Source organism: Symphalangus syndactylus, chromosome X, assembly GCF_028878055.3.
Source record: "Symphalangus syndactylus isolate Jambi chromosome X, NHGRI_mSymSyn1-v2.1_pri, whole genome shotgun sequence".
Classification (NCBI taxonomy): domain Eukaryota; kingdom Metazoa; phylum Chordata; class Mammalia; order Primates; family Hylobatidae; genus Symphalangus; species Symphalangus syndactylus.
This window is the reverse complement of record NC_072447.2, coordinates 69149011-69166465: the sequence shown is the minus strand read 5'-3', so window position 1 is coordinate 69166465 and position 17455 is coordinate 69149011. Positions and strand designations below refer to the sequence as shown.

Sequence of the window (17455 nt, the reverse complement as noted above, 5' to 3'; positions counted from 1 at the left end):
TTCCACAAGGCTACTATTGCCCTGATTCCAAAAGCAGACAAAGACACATTAAAAAAAATTACAGACCAATATCGCTAATGAATATTGATGCAAAAATCCTCAACAAACTACGAGCAAACCAAATTCAACAATACAGTAGAAAGATCATTCATCATGACCAAGTGCAATCCCTGGGATGCAATGATGGTGAAATGTGTGCAAATCAATCAATATGATACATAATATCAACAGAATGAAGGATAGAAATGTATTAAAATGAGAATTATGACAGACATTAACAGTGTTCAGATTTTATTAAGCTAGCTAGTTTCTATTTAATATATAAATCTTCCCATAATGAAATGCAGTGATGAACTGTAAAAATCAAGATCAAATAAGAAAATCATTAATAGGATCAAAGCCTTTATTATTGCTATTATGTATAAGCTGAGAAATGGTTGCTTCTTAAGAAAAAATACATCCATTGTTAAAATATATCCCTTGTTATACTCAGGGCAAGTTACAAACCTCATATTTTTTTTTGACAGGAGAATTGTTCCAGTGAATCATTTATTTCCAGTGAACCCCAGACATGACAAGCAGTCTAGTCTCTAAATTTTATTAGTTGGTTGTTGCCATCACACTAATAGACAACCTCAGTTTTCCACAGAATAAAACTGTAATATCTGTAGGTCATTTTCCAGCTCGATTCCTCTGTCCAGCTTCTAAAATTAGAACAAAGATGGGGAAGGATGTGATTAACACAGATTCAGTAAAGCATGTCACACATACTCTCCCCCCACCCCATCCCCAAGCGGTAGGTTACCCTTAAAATGAAACAGATCAGTGCTCTCCATTTAGAATCAAACTGTTGTTATCTAGAGACAGTTTAACGTCATACTATGGGGATTAAGCTTGACTTTGTATTTTGCTGGGCAACTTACATTGGAACTTCCATAGGAAAACAGAAGGTCTGACAGAGGAACTTAAAAAAATGAAGGAGAAAAACCATATGATTATTTCAACTGATGTTGAAAAAGCATTTAATAAAATTCAACATCCCTTCATGATAAAAAAAAAACCCTGAAAAAACTGGGGAAACAAGTAACATACCTCAACATAATAAAAGCCATATATGACAGACCCACGGCTAGTATCATACTCCATGAGAAAACAGTGAAAACCTTTTCTCGAAGATCCGTAACACAACAAGGAGGCCCATTGTCAATGCTCTTCTTATACCTAGTACTGGAAGTCCTAGCTAGAGCAATTAGACAAGAGCAGAATATAAAGGATATCCAAATTGTAAGGGAAGAAATCAAATTATTCTTGTTTGCTGATGATACGATCATATATTTGGAAAAGCCTAAAAACTCCACAAAAATCTATTAGAATTGACAAACAAATTCAGTAAAGTTGCAGTATACTAAATCAATATACAAAAATCAGTAGCATTTCTATATGCCAACAGTGAACAGTCTCAAAAATATTTAAAAGTAATCCCATTTACAATGGCCACGTGTAAAATTATATATCTAGGAATTAACTTAACAAAAGAAGTGGGAAAACTCTATTATAAAAACTATAAAACACTGATGAAAGAAATTTAAGAGAACATTAAAAATTGGAAAAATATTCCATGTTCAAAATTGGAAGAATTAACTATGTTAAAATGTCCACACTACCTAAAGCAATCTAGAGATTCAACTCTATTCCTATTAAAATACCAAAGACCTTCCCCACAGAACTAGAAAACACTATTCCAAAATGTATATGGAACCATAAAAAAAAAGCAGAATAGACAAAGCTATCCTAACCAAAAACAATAAAACCGAAGGTATCACATTACCTGACTTCAAATTATGTTAAATATATAGTAACCAAAACAGCATGGTACTGGCATGAAAAGACACATAGACCAGTGGAACAGAATAGCAAACCCAGAAAAAAATCCACACACCTACAGTGAAGTCATTTTTGACAAAGGTGCCAATAACATACATTGGGGAATGGACAGTCTCTTCAATAAATGGTGCTGGGAAAACTGGATATCCATATGCAAAAGAATGAAACCAGACCCCTTTCTCTCACCATATACAAAAGTAAAATCAAAATGGATTAAAGACTTGAATCGAACATCTTAAAGTATGAAACTACTACAAGAAAACATTGGGGAAAATATCCAAGACGTTGGCCTCGGCAAAAATTTCTTGAGCAATATCCCACAAGCACAGGTAACCAAAGCAAAAACGGACAAATGGGATCACATGAAGTTAGAAAGCCTCTGCACAGCAAAGGATACAGTCAACAAAGTGAAGAAATGACCCACAGAGTGGGAGAAAATCTTTGCAAACTACCTTTCTGACAAAGGTTTAATAACCAGAATGTATATGGAGCTCAAACAACAATATAGGGAAAAATCTTATAATTCAATAAAAAAGATCAAAACATTTAAATAGACATTTCTCAAAAGAAGACATACAAATACCAAACAGGAATATGAAAATGTGCTCAACATCATTGATCATTAGAGAAATGCAAATCAAAACTACAATGAAATGTCATCCACTCCAGTTAAAAATAGCTTTTATCCAAAACACAGACAATAACAAATGTTGGCAAGGATGCAGAGAAAAGGGAACACTTGTACATTTTGGGTGGGGGTGTAAATTAGTACAACCACTATGAAGAACAGTTTGGAGGTTCCTCCAAATCTAAAAATAGAGCTACCATAAGATCCAGCAATCCTACTGCTGGTTATATACCCAAAAGAAATGAAATCAGTGTATCAAAGAGATATCTGAACCCCTATGTTTGTTCCAGCACTGTTTACCATAGCTAAGATTTGGAAGGGACCTAACAGCCCATCAACAGATAAACAGATAAAGAAAATGCAGTAAATATAAACAATGGAATATTATTCAGTCACAAAAAGAAGGATATTCAGTCATTTGCAACAATATGGATGGAACTGGAGATCATTATGTTATAAGCCAGGCACAGAAAGACAAACATTACATGTTCTCACTTATTTGTGGGATCTAAAAATAAAAACAATGAAACTCATAGACACAGAGAGTAGAAGGATAGTTTCCAGAGGCTGGGGAGGATAATGGAGTGCAGGTAGTGGGGGGGGGGGTATGGTTAATGGTACAAAAAAATGGTTAGAAAGAAGAAATAAGCCCTACTATTTGATAGCACAACAGGGTGACTATAGTTCACAATATCTTAATTGTACATGTAGAAATAACTAAAAGAGTGTAATTGGATTGTTTGTAACTCAAAGGATAAATGTTTGAGAGGATGGATACCTCATTCTCCATGATATGCTTCTTTCACATTGCATGCCTGTGTGAAATATTTCATGTACCTTATAAATATATACACCTACAATGTACCCACAAAAATAAAAAAAAAATAGAACAAACAAAAAAACCAACCAACAAACAAACAAACCAAAAAGACAAATCAAAAGACTTATGCAATGTGAAAAAAAAAGGAAGGGTCTCAAAAGTCAGTTTGTAGCTCTTCTCTCTCATAAATACTCCAACAGTTCACCTGGAGGACTATTGGACAGTACCAGCCTTCTTCATACTCACTCTCTGGGAGTGGATACTTTTCTCTAGGAGGCTCAGATACTTGCAAGTCAAGTCTTAATGGGCTCGGCAATGAGGGAGAAGCTGTTGACATACTTCCCGAATCCCAAGAAAGTCCTGAATTCTTAATATTGGTAAGGCATCCACAGATCTCAATGACCAATGTTTTCATGGCTCCATGCTGTTCCACTTGATAAATGAAATAACTCATGTATTTTATTTAAGTCCAGGAAAACAAGAATTTGTTGAAAACTGACTTAGGGCCAGCCATATTTAGGCTACTGGGTTTTTGATGAGCCTCTATTAATGTAATTTTAATTTATGGCTGCACATTATTGAGGTATGATTGACATGTAAAAACTGTACATATTTAATGTATACAACTAAATGAGTCTGAGGATAAGTATATATTCATGAAACCATCAAGGCCATAGATATATCCATCACCTCCCAAAGTTTCCATCTGTCTTCTTCACTGTAATAATTCTTTCTTGTGAGATCACTTAATAAAAGAACTATTCTCTTATCAAATTGTAACTATACAATACAGTACTGATAAGTATAAGCACTATGCTGTATGGTAGATCTCCAGGATGTATTTGCCTTGCATAACTGAAACTTTGTACCCTTTCATGATCATCTCCCCATTTCCCCCCCCAAACCCTAACAACTACCATGTTTTTGTGTGTATGAGTTTGCCTGTTTTAGATTCTTCAAATAATTGTGATCATATAGTGTTTGTTTTTCTTTGCCTGGCTTATTTAACATAGCATCATATCCTCCAGCTCTATCCATGTTGTCACAAATGGCAGAATTTACTTCTTTTTAAAGAGTGAATAATATTTCACTGTATGTATGTATCATATTTTCTTTATTCATTCATGTGCCAACGGACATTTAGGTTGTTTTCTTGTCTTGGCTATTGCAAATAATGTTGCAATGAACATTGAAATACAAATACTCTTTGAGATCCTGATTTCAATTTCTTTGGATAAATAACTAGAAGTGGGATTGCTAAATCATATGGTAGCTTTATTTTTAATTTTTTGAGAAAACATCACACTGTTTTCCATAATGTCTGTAACAATTTACACTCTCATTAAAACTGTACAGTTTTCTCCACAATCCTAACCAACATGTGTCATCTTTTATTTTTTAAAAAATAATGGCCATCCTAACACTTGTGATGTGATATGTTATAGTGATTTTGATTTGCATTTCCCTAATGATTAATAATGCTGAGTGCCTTTCATATACCTTTTGACTATTTGTATGTTTTCTTTGGAAAAAAATGTCTAGTCAGGTCCTTTCTTCCTTTTTAAAGTGGAATATTATTAATTTTTTGCTGTTGAGTTGTAGGCATTCCTTATATATTTATTAACACATTTATCAGATATATGGTTGGCAAATATTTTTTCCCATTCCATAAGACAGTTTTCATTTTTTTTATTGTTTCCTTTGCTGCTCAGAGATTTTTTAGTTTGATGTAGTTCACTTGCTTTTTTTGCTTGTGTTTTTGGTTTCACATCCATAAAATCATTGCCAAGACCAATGTAAATGATATTTTCTCTATTGTTTCCTTCTAGGATTTTTATGGAAGCTTTCTTTATTCCATGCAAGTTAATTTTTGTATGTCATCTAAGATAAAGGCCCAATTTCACTTTTTTTGCATGTGAATGTCCAATTTTCCCAATACCATTTAATATTATTTTTAATTTAAAAATATTTGCTTATATTTTTATATGTTTTATATTTAATTTTTTGTAGATATTTTAGACTCCTTATTGGTTCACCTTTTTTTAATTCTTAAGTTTTAGTTTTTGTGAGTACATACAAGGTGTATATGTTTATGAGTTAGAAGAGACTTTTTTTAATACTTTAACTTCTAGGGTACATGTGCACAATGAGAAGGTTTGGTACATAGGTATAAATGTGCCATATTGGTTTGCTGCACCCATCAACACATAATTTACATTAGGTATTTCTCATAATGCTAACCCTCCCCCAGCCCCAGACCTCCCAACAGGCCCTGGTGTGTGATGTTCCACGCCCTGTGTCCAAGTGATCTCATTGTTCAATTCCCATCTATGAGTGAGAACATGCGGTGTTTGGTTTTTTGTCCTTGTGATAGTTTGCTGAGAATGATGGTTTCCAGCTTCATCCATGTCCCTACAAAGGACATGAACTCATCCTTTTTTATGGCTGCATAGTATTCCATGGTGTATATGTGCCACATTTTCTAAATCTAATCTATCATTGATGGACACTTGGGTTGGTTCCAAGTCTTTGCTATTGTGAATAGTGCCAAAATAAACATGTGTGCATGTGTCTTTATAGAAGCACGATTTATAATCCTTTGAGTATATACCAAATAAGAGAATTGCTGGGCCAAATGGTAATTCTAGTTCTAGATCCTTGAAAAATCGGCACACTCTCTTCCACAATAATTGAACTAATCTATACTCCCACCAACAGTGTAAAAGCATTCTTATTTCTCAACGTCCTCTCAAGCATCTGTTGTTTCCTGACTTTTTAATGACTGCCATTCTAACTGGCATGACATGGTATTGGGATTTTGATTTGCACATCTCTGATGGACAGTGATGAGCACTGTTTCATGTGTCTGTAGGCTGCATATATGTCTTATTTTGAGACATGTCTCTTCATATCCTTTGTCCACTTTTTGATGGGGTTGTTTGGTTTTTTTTGTAAATTTGTTTGAGTTCTTTGTAGATTCTAGATATTAGCCCTTTTTCAGATGGGTAGATTGCAAAAACTTTCTCCCATCCTGTAGGATGCCTGTTCACTCTGATGGTAGTTTCTTTTGCTGTGCAGAAGCTCTTTAGTTTAGTTAGATCCCATTTGTCTATTTTGGATTTTGTTGTCATTTCTTTTGGTGTTTTAGACATGAAGTCCTTGCCCATGCCTATTTCCTGAATGGTATTGCCTAGGTTTTCTTCTAGGGTTTTTATGGTTTTAGGTCTAACATTTAAGTCTTTAATCCATTTTGAATTAATTTTTTATAAGGTGTAAAGAAGGGATCCAGTTTCAGCTTTCTACATATGGCTAGCCAGTTTTCCCAGCACCATTTATTAAATAGGGAATCCTTTCCCCATTTCTTGTTTTTGTCAGGATTGTCAAAGATAAGATGGTGGTAGATGTGTGGTGTTATTTCTGAGGCCTCTGTTCTGTTCCTTTGGTCTATAACTCTGTTTTGGTACCAGTACCATGCTGTTTTGGTTACTGTAGCCTTGTAGTATAGTTTGAAGTCAGGTAGCGTGATGTCTCCAGCTTTGTTCTTTTGGCTTAGGATAGTCTTGGCAATGCAGGCTCTTTTTTGGATTCATATGAACTTTAAAGTAGTTTTTTCCAATTCTGTGATTGGTAGCTTGAGGGGGATGGCATTGAATCTGTAAATTACTTTGGGCAGTATGGTCATTTTCATGATATTGATTCTTCCTATCCATGAGCATGGAATATTCTTCCATTGGTTTGTGTCCTCTTTTTATTTCATTGAGCATTGGTTTGTAGTTCTCTTTGAAGAGGTCCTTCACATTCCTTGTAAATTGGATTCCTGGATATTTTATTCTCTTTGTAGCAATTATGAAAGGGAGTTCACTCATGATTTGGCTCTCTGTATGTCTCTTAATGGTGTATAGGAATGCTTGTCATTTTTGCACATTGATTTTCTATCCTGAGACTTTGCTGAAGTTGCTTATCAGCTAAAGGAGATTTTGGGCTGAGATGATGGGCTTTTCTAAATATACAATCATGTCATCTGCAAACAGGGACAATTTAACTTCCTCTTTTCTTAATTGAATACCCTTAACTTCTTTCTCTTGTCTGATTGCCCTGGCCAGAACTTCCAACACTATGTTGAATAGGACTGCGGTGAGAGGGCATCCTTGCTTGTGCCAGTTTTCTAAGGGAATGCTTCCAGTTTTTGCCCATTCAGTATGATATTTGCTGTAGGTTTGTCCTAAATAGCTCTTATTATTTTGAGATATGTCCCATCATTACCTATTTTATTGAGAGTTTTTAGCATGGAAGGCTGTTAATTTTGTCAAAGGCCTTTTCTGCATCTATTGAGATAATCATGTGGTTTTTGTCATTGGTTCTGTTAATGTGATGGATTATGTTTATTGATTTGCATATGTTGAACCAGCCTTGCATCCCAGGGATGAAGCCCACTTGATCATGGTGGATAAGCTTTTTGATGTGGTGCTGGATTTGGTTTGCCAGTATTTTATTGAGGATTTTTGCATCAATGTTTATCAGGGATATTGGTCTAAAATTCTCTTTTTTTGTTGTGTCTCTGCCAGGCTTTGGTACTGGAGGATGTTGGCCTCATAAAATGAGTTAGGGAGGATTCCCTCTTTTTCTATCTATTGGAGTAGTTTCAGAAGGAATGGTACCAGCCTCTCTTTGTACCTCTGGTAGAATTCAGCTGTGAATCCATCTGGTCCTGGACTTTTTTTGGTTGGGAAGCTATTAATTATTGCCTCATTTTCAGAGCCTGTTATTGGTCTATTCAGGCATTCACCTTCTTCCTGGTTTAGTCATAGGAAAGTGTATGTGTCCAGGAATTTATCCATTTCTTCTAGATTTTCTAGTTTATTTGCATAGAAGTGTTTATAGTATTTTCTGATGGTAGTTTGTATTTCTGTGGGATCAGTGGTGATATCCTCTTTATCATTTTTTATTGCATCTATTTGATTCATCTCCCTTTTCTTTTTATTAGTCTTGCTAGCAGTCTATCAATTTTGTTGGTCTTTTCAAAAAACCAGCTCCTGGATTCATTGATTTTTGGAAGGGTTTTTTTGTATCTCTATCTCCTTCAGTTCTGCTCTGATCTTAGTTATTTCTTGCCTTCTGCTAGCTTTTGAATGTGTTTGCTCTTGCTTCTCTTGTTCTTTTAATTGTGATGTTAGGGTGTCAATTTTAGATCTTTCCTGTTTTCTCTTGTGGATATTTAGTGCTATAAATTTCCCTCTACACACTGCTTTAAATCTGTCCCCAAGATTGTGGTGTGTTGTGTCTTTGTTCTCATTGGTTTCAAAGAACATCTTTATTTCTGCCTTCATTTCGTTACTACCCAGTAGCCATTCAGGAGCAAGTTGTTCAGTTTCCATGTAGTTGTGCAGTTTTGAGTAAGTTTCTTAATCCTAAGTTCTAATTTGATTGCACTGTGGTCTGAGAGAGAGTTTGTTGTGATTTCTTTCTTTTTTTTTTTTTTTTGAGAAAGAGTCTCTCTCTTTCACCCAGGCTGGAGTGCAGTGGCGTGATCTCGGCTCACTGCAGGCTCCGACTCCCGGGGTTCACGCCATTCTCCTGCCTCAGCCTCCTGCGTAGCTGGGACTACAGGCGCCCCCCACCTTGCCTGGCTAATTTTTTGTATTTTTAGTAGAGACAGGGTTTCACCGTGTTAGCCAGGATGGTCTCGATCTCCTGACCTCGTGATCCGCTCGCCTCGGCCTCCCAAAGTGCTGGGATTACAGGCCTAAGCCACCGCGCCTGGCTGCTGTGATTTTTTTATTTTACCTTTGCTGAGGAGTGCTTTACTTCCAATTATGTGGTCAATTTTAGAGTAAGTGTGATGTGGTGCTGAGAAGATTGTATATTCTGTTGATTTGGGGTGGAGAGTTCTGTAGCTGTCTATTAGGTCTGCTTGGTGCAGAGCTGAGTTCAAGTCTTGGCTATACTTGTTAACCTTCTGTCTTGTTGATCTGTGCAATATTGACAGTGGGGTGTTAAAGTCTCCCATTATTATTGTGTAGGAGTCTAAATCTCTTTGTAGGTCTTTAAGGACTTGCTTTATGAATCTGGATGCTCCTGTATTGGGTGCATATATCTTTAGGATAGTTAGCTCTTCTTGTTGAATTGATTCCTTTACCATTATCTAATGGCCTTCTTTGTCTCTTTTGATCTTTGTTGGTTTAAAGTGTGTTTTATCAGAGACTAGGATTGCAACCCCTATTTTTTTATTTTATTTTTTGCTTTCCATTTGCTTGGTAAATCTTCTTCCATCCCTTTATTTTGAGCCTCTGTGCATCTTTGCACATGAGATGGGTTTCCTGAATACAGCGCACTGATGGGTCTTGACTCTTTATTCAGTTTGCCAGTCTGTGTCTTTTAATTGGGGCATTTAGCCCATTTACATTTAAGGTTAATATTTTTCTGTGTGAATTTTATCCTGTCATTATGATGTTAGTTGGTTATTTTGCCCATTAATTGATACCATTTCTTCATAGCATCGATGGTCTTTACAATTTGGCATGTCTTTGCAGTGGCTGGTATCGGTTGTTTCTTTCCATGTTTCATGCTTGCTTTAGGAGCTGTTGAAGGCAGTCCTGGTGGTGACAAAATCTCTCAGCATTTGCTTGTCTGTAAAGAATTTTATTTCTCCTTCACTTATGAAGATTACCTGGATGTGAAATTCTGGATTGAAAATTCTTTTCTACAAGAACGTTGAATGTTGGCCCCCACTCTCTTCTGGCTTGTAGGGTTTCTGCCAGGAGATCCACTGTTAGTCTGATGGGTTTTCCTTTGTGGGTAACTCGACCTTTCTCTCTGGCTGCCCTCAACACTTTTTCCTCCATTTCGACCCTTGTGAATCTGACAATTATGTGTCTTGGGATTGCTCTTTTCAAGGAGTATCTTTGTGGTGTTCTCTCTGTTTCCTGAATTTGAATGTTGGCCTGCCTTGCTAGGTTGGGGAAATTCTCCTGGATAATATCTTGAAGAGTCTTTTCCAACTTGATTCCATTCTCCCCATCACTTTCAGGTACACCAATCAAACGCAGATTTGGTCTTTTTACATAGTCCCACATTTCTTGGACACTTTGTTTCTTTCTACTTTTTTCTGTAACCTTGTCTCCAGGCTTTATTTCATTAATTTGATCTTCAATCACTGATACCCTTTCTTCCACTTCATCGAATCGGGTATTGAAGCTTGTGCAAGTGTCACGAAGTTCTCATACTACGGTTTTCAGCTCCATCAGGTCATTTACAGTCTTCTCTACACTAGTTACTCTAGTTAGCCATTCGTCTAATCTTTTTTCAAGGGTATTAGCTTCCTTGTGATGGGTTTGAACATCCTCCTTTAGTTTGGAAAAGTTTGTTATTACTGACCTGCTGAAGCCTACGTCTGTCAATTTGTCAAAGTCATACTCCATCCAGCTTTGTTCTGTTGCTGTTGAGGAGCTGTGATCCTTTGGAGTAGAAGAGGTGCTCTGATTTTTAGAATTTTCAGCTTTTCTGCTCTGGTTTCTCCTCATCTTTGTGGTTTTATCTACCTTTAGTCTTTGATGTTGGTGACTTAAAGATGGGGTTTTGATGTAGATGACCTTTTTGTTGATGTTGATGGTATTCCTTTCTGTTTGTTAATTTTCTTTGTAACAGTCAGGTCCCTCAGCTGCAGGTCCGTTGGAGTTTGCTGGACGTCCACTCCAGACCCTGTTTGCCTGGGTATCACCAGCAGAGGCTGAAGAACAGCAAATATTGCAGAACAGCAAATATTGCTGTCTGATCCTTCCTCTGGAAGCTTTATCCAGAAGGGGTAGCCGCCTATATGAGGTGTCTGTCAGCCCTCACTGAGAGGTGTCTCCTAGTTAGGTTACATGGGGGTCAGGGACCCACTTGAGGAGGCAGTCTGTCAGTTCTCAAAGCTCAAACACCATGCTGGGAGAACCACTGCTATCTTCAGAGCTGCCAGACAGGGCCATTTAAGTCTGCAGAAGTTGTCTGCTGCTTTTTGTTCAGCTATGTCCTGCCCACAGAAGTAGAGTCTAGAGGCAGTAGGCCTTGTTGAGCTGCAGTGGGCTCTGCCCAGTTCCAGCATCCAGGCCACTTTATTTACCTACTTAAGCATCAGCAATTGTGGACGCCCCTCCCCCAGTCAGGCTGCCACCTCGCAATTCAATCTCAGACTACTGCACTAGAAGTGAGCAAGGCTCTGTGGGTCTGGGACTCGCCAAGCCAGGCACGGGAATCTCCTTGTCTGCCAGTTGCTAAGACCTTGGGAAAAGTGCAGTATTTGGGTGGGAGTGTCCCGTTTTTCCAGGTAGTCTACCATGACTTCCTTTGGGTAGGAAAGGGATATCCCCCCATCCCCTTTCACTTCCTGGGAGAGGCGATGACCTGCCCTGCTTCAGCTCACCCTCTGTGGGCTGTACCCACTGTCCAACCAGTCCCAATGAGAAGAACCATGTACCTCAGTTGGAAATGCAGAAATCACCCACCTTCTGCTTTGATTATGCTGGGAGCTGCAGCCTGGAGCTGTTCCTATTTGGCCATCTAGGAACACCTCCCCACCCTGAGTTAGAGAAGACATTTTAATACAAGGATGCAACGCACAAGAATCACATCAGGGTAAATAAGCTATCTACGGCATAAAGCATTTTTCCTTTGTGTTGCAAACAATCCAGTTATACTCTTCTAGTTATTTTAAAATGTATAATTAAACTATTTTTATTATAGTCACTCTCTTGTGCTAGCAAGTAGTAGGTCTAATACATTCTTTCAATTTTTTTTGGACCAATTAAGCATCCCCACTTCCCCACACCACTAAATTACCCTTTCCAACCTCTGGTAAACATCCTTCTACTCTCTATCTCCATGAGTTCAATTGGTTCAATTTTTAGTCCCCATACGTAAGCCTGAACATGTGAAGTTTGTGGTTTCGTGCTTGGCTTGTTTCACTTAGCATAATAGCCTCCAATTCCATTCATGTTGTTGCAAATGACAGAATTTCAATCTTTTTTATGGCTAAATAATACTCAATTGTGTATATATATCTTTTCTTTATCCACTCATTTGTTGATGAACACTTCAATTGCTTCCAAGTATCAGCTATTGTTGATAGTGGTGCAATAAATATGAGAGTGCAGATATCTCTTAGATATAATGCTTTCTTTTGGTTATATATCCAGCAGTAGCATTGCTGGATCATATGGCAACTCTATTTTTATTTTTTGAGGAACCTCCAAAATGTTCTCCATAGTGGTTGTACTAACTTACAACCCCACCCAAAATGTACAAGTGTTCCCTTTTCTCTGCATCTTTGCCAACATTTGTTATTGTCTGCGTTTTGGATAAAAGCCATTTTAACTGGAGTGACATGATATTTCATTGTAGTTTTGATTTGTGTTTCTCTGATGATTAGTGATGTTGAGCACCTTTTCAAATGCCTGTTTGCCACTTGTATGTATTCTTTGGAGAAATGTCTTTTTAATTTGTTTGCTCTTTCTTTAATTGGATTATAAGATTTTTCCCTAAAGAGTTGTTAGAGCTCCTTATACATTCTGGTTCTCAAACCCTTGTCAGAAAGGTAGTTTGCAAAGATTTTCTCCCACTCTGTGGGTCATTTCTTCACTTTGTTGATTGTATCCTTTGTTGTGCAGAGCTTTCTAACTTCATGTGATCCCATTTGTCCATTTTTGCTTTTGTTACCTGTGGTTGTGGAGTACTGCTTAAGAAATTTTTGCCCAGGCCAATGTCCTGGAGATTTTCCCCAAAGTTTTCTTGTGGTAGTTTCATACTTTAAGATGTTTGATTCAAGTCTTTAATCCATTTTGATTTTACTTTTGTGTATGGTGAGAGAAAGGGGTCTGGTTTCATTCTTTTGCATATGGATATCCAGTTTTCCCAGCACCATTTATTGAAGAGACTGTCCATTCCCCAATGTATGTTATTGGCACCTTTGTCAAAAATGACTTCACTGTAGGTGTGTGGATTTTTTTCTGGGTTTTGCATTCTGTTCCACTGGTCTATGTGTCTTTTCATGCCATTACTGTGCTGTTTTGGTTAGTAGAGATTTTGCATAATTTGTAGTCAGGTATTATGATTCCTTCAGTTTTGCTGTTTTTCATTAGGATAGCTTTGGCTATTTTAGGTATTTTGTGGTACCAAATAAATTTTAGGATTGTGTTTTCTATTTCTCTAAAGAGTGCCATTAGTGTTTTGATCGAGATTGCATTGAACCTGTAGATTGCTTTTGGTAGTATTTATTAATATTTATTTTTCCAATACATGAGCATGGAATATCTTTCCAGCTTATTGTTGTCTTCTACAATTTATTGCATCAATGTTTTATAGTTTTCATTGATAAGATATTTTATTTCTTTGGTTAAATTAATTTCTAGATATTTTCTTTAATTTTAGCTATTGTAAATGGAATTACTTTCTTGATTCTTATTTCAGATGGTTTGCTCTTGGCATTAAGATATGCTACTGATTTTTGCATGTTGACTTTTTATCCTGCAATTTTACTGAATTTGTTTAACTTCTTAGAGTTTTTGTGGAATCTTTGGAATTTACCAAATATAAAATCATATCATCTGCAGACAAGAATAATTTGTCTTCTGCCTTTCCAACTTGTATGCCCTCTATTTCCTTCTCTTGTCTGATAACTTTAGTTAGGTCTTCCCATACTACGTGAAATAACAGTGGTGACAATGGGCATCCTTTTTGTGGTCCAGATCTTAGGCAAAGGCTTTAAATTTTTCCAGTTCAGTACAATACTAGCTGTGGGTCTGTCATTTACGGCTTTTATTAGTCTGAGGTATATTCTATTGGTACCCAGTTTTTAAATAATTTTTAACATAAAGTTATGTTGAATTTTTTTAATGCGTTTTCAGCATCAATTGAAATGATCAAGAATGATTATTTCAATACAAGAAGGAATAATTTTTGCCATTCATTCTGTTGATATGATGCATCAAATTGATTAATTTGCATATTATGAACCATCCTTGAATCTCTGGGATAAATCCCAGTTGGTTATGATGAAAGATCTTTTTAATGTATTGTTGAATTCTTTCTGCTACTATTTTCTAGAGAATTTTTGCATCAATACTTATCAGTGATACTGGCCTGTAGTTTTCTTTCTTTGGTGTCTCTGTCTGGTTTTGGTTAATACTGGCCTCATGGAATAAGTTTGGAAGTACTCCCTCATCTTCTAGTTTTTGAAATCGTTTGAGTAGGAGTGGTATTAGTTCTTCTTTAAATGTCTGATAAAATTTAGCAGTGAATGTATCAGTTCCCAGACCTTTCTTAGCTGAGACAATTTCAACTACAGCTTCAATCTCATTACTTGTTTTTGGTCTGTTCAGGTTTCAAATTTCCTTGTGGTTCATTGTTGGTAGGCTGTATGTTTCTAGCAATTTATCCATTTCATTTAGATTTTCCAATTTATTGGCATATAGTTGCCCATAGTGGTCACTAATTATCCTTTGAATTTCTGTAGTATCATTTATAACATCTCCTTTTTCATCTCTGATTTTATTTATTTGGATTTCCTTTTTGTTTTTCTTAGTCTGACTAAAGGATTGTCAGTTTTGTTTAACTTTTCAAAAAACCAATTTTTGTGTAGTTGATCCTTTGTATTATTTTCTTTTTCTCAAATTCATTTATTTCTTTCGTTATCTGTAGTATCTCTTCTACTAATTTTGGGTTTGGTTTGCTCTTGCTATTCTAGTTCTTTAAGATGCATCATTAGATTGCTTAGTTAAAAGTTTATCTTGTCTTTTGACATAGGTAGTTATAGCTATGAACTTCCTTCTTCATACTGGTTTTGCTGTATCCCATAGGTTTTGGTATACTGGGTCTTCACTTGTTTCAAGAAATGTTTTAATTTTCTTCTTTATTTCTTTGTTGATTCACTGGTCATTGAGGAGGATACATTTAATTTTCATGTGTTTGTATAGTTTCCAAAATTCTTCTTATTAATTTCTAGTTCTATTCCATTATGTTCAGAGAAGATGCTTGATATTATTTCAATTTTTTGAGTGTTTTAAGACTCATTTTGTTAACTAAAATATGATGTTTCTTTGAGAATGATACTTGTGCTAAGGAAAAAAAATTTATTCTACAGCCATTGGATGAAATGTTCTGTAATTATTTATTAGATTTATGTGATCTATAGTGCAGATTAAGTTTGATGATTCTTTGTTGATTTTCTGTCTGGAACATCTGTCTAATACAGAAAAAGGGGTACAGGAGTCTCCAGCTCTAATTGTATTGAGGTCTATCTCTTTTTTTAGCTCTAATGATAATTGCTTTATATATCTGAGTGCTCCAGTGTTGCACGCATATATATTTACAACTGTTATATTCTCTTGCTCAGTTGACCCCTTTGTCATTGTATATTGACCTTGTTCTCTCTTCTTATTGTTTTGGTCTTGAAATCTACTTTGTCTGATAAAAGTATAGATACTGGTGGTTTCTTTATGTTTCCATTGGCATGCAATATAATTTTCCATCCCTTCATTTTTGTTGTATATGTTTCTTTATAGATGAAATGTGTTTCTTGTAGGTAAAAAATCACTAGGTCCTGATTTTTTATCCATTGAGCCTCTCTCTGGGTTTTAATTAGAGAGTTTAGTTCATTTACATTAAATGTTATTATTGAGGAGCCAAGATAGCCGAATAGGAACAGCTCAGGTCTACAGCTCACAGCCCGAGCAACACAGAAGATGGGTGATTTCTGCATTTCCATTTGAGGTACCGGGTTCATCTCACTAGGGAGGGCCAAACATTGGGTGCAGGACAGTTGGTGCAGTGCACTGTGCATGAGCTGAAGCAGGGCTAGGCATTGCCTCACTCGGGGAGCACAAGGGGTCAGGGAGCTCCCTTTCCTAGTCAAAGAAAGGGGTAACAGACAGCACCTGGAAAATCGGGTCAGTCCCACCCTAATACTGCACTTTTCCAATTGGCCTGGAAAACGGCACACCAGGAGATTGTGTCCCACACCTGGCTTGGAGGGTCCTATGCCCACGGAGTCTCGCTGATTGCTAGCACAGGAGTGTGAGATCAAACTGCAAGGTGGCAGCGAGGCTGGGGGAGGGGTGTCCACCATTGCCCAGGCTTGCTTAGGTAAACAAAGCAGCCAGGAACCTCGAACTGGGTGGAGCCCACCACAGCTCAAAGAGGCCTGCCTGCCTCTGTAGGCTCCACCTCTGGGGGCAGGACACAGACAAACAAAAACTCAGCAGGAACCTCTGACGACTTTAATGTCCCTGTCTGACTGACAGCTTTGAAGAGAGTAGTGGTTCTCCCAGCATGCAGCTGGATATCTGAGAATGGACAGACTGCCACCTAAAGTGGGTCCTTGACCCCTGAGCAGCCTAACTGGAAGGCACCCACCAGTAGGGACAGACTGACACCTCACTCAGCCAGGTACTCCTCTGAGACAAAACTTCCAGAGGAACCATCAGACAGCTGAATTTGTGGTCTCACGATAATCTGCTGTTCTGCAGCCACCGCTGCTGACACCCAGCCAAACAGGGTCTGGAGTGGACCTCGAGAAAACTCCAACAGACCTGCAGCTGAGAATCCTGTCTGGTAGAAGGAAAACTAACAAACAGAAAGGACATCCACACCAAAAACCCATCTGTACATCACCATCATCAAAGACCAAAAGTAGATAAAACCACAAAGATGGCAAAAAAACAGAGCAGAAAAACTGGAAACTCTAAAAATCAGAGCATCACTCCTCCCCCAAAGGAAGACAGTTCCTAATCAGCAATGGAACAAAGCTGGACAGAGAATGACTTTGATGAGTTGAGAGAAGAAGGCTTCAGAATATCAAACTACTAGGAGCTACAGGAAAATATTCAAAACAATAGCAAAGAAGTAATAAATTTTGAAAAAAAATTAGACAAATGGATAACTAGAATAACCAATGGAGAGAAGGGCTTAAAGGAGCTGATGGAGCAAAAAGCCAAGTATCGAGAACTACGCGAAGATTGCAGAAGACTTGGTAGCCAATGCGATCAACTGGAAGAAAGGGTATCACTGATGGAAGATGAAATGAATGAAATGAAGTGAGAAGGGAAGATGAGAGAAAAAAGAATAAAAAGAAAAGAACAAAGCCTCCAAGA

General features: G+C 37.1%; 1 long non-coding RNA gene across 1 annotated transcript in view; it reads right to left on the bottom strand.

Annotated features, from left to right (window-relative positions):
- Window positions 1-385: 385 nt before the first annotated feature.
- LOC134735955 (uncharacterized) overlaps window positions 386-17455 on the bottom strand; it is a 266987-nt gene continuing 249917 nt past the window's right edge. Inside the window, exon 2 of the long non-coding RNA XR_010119560.1 lies at window positions 386-704. This is a non-coding gene — a long non-coding RNA (uncharacterized lncRNA). The remainder of the gene's footprint in view (window positions 705-17455) is intronic.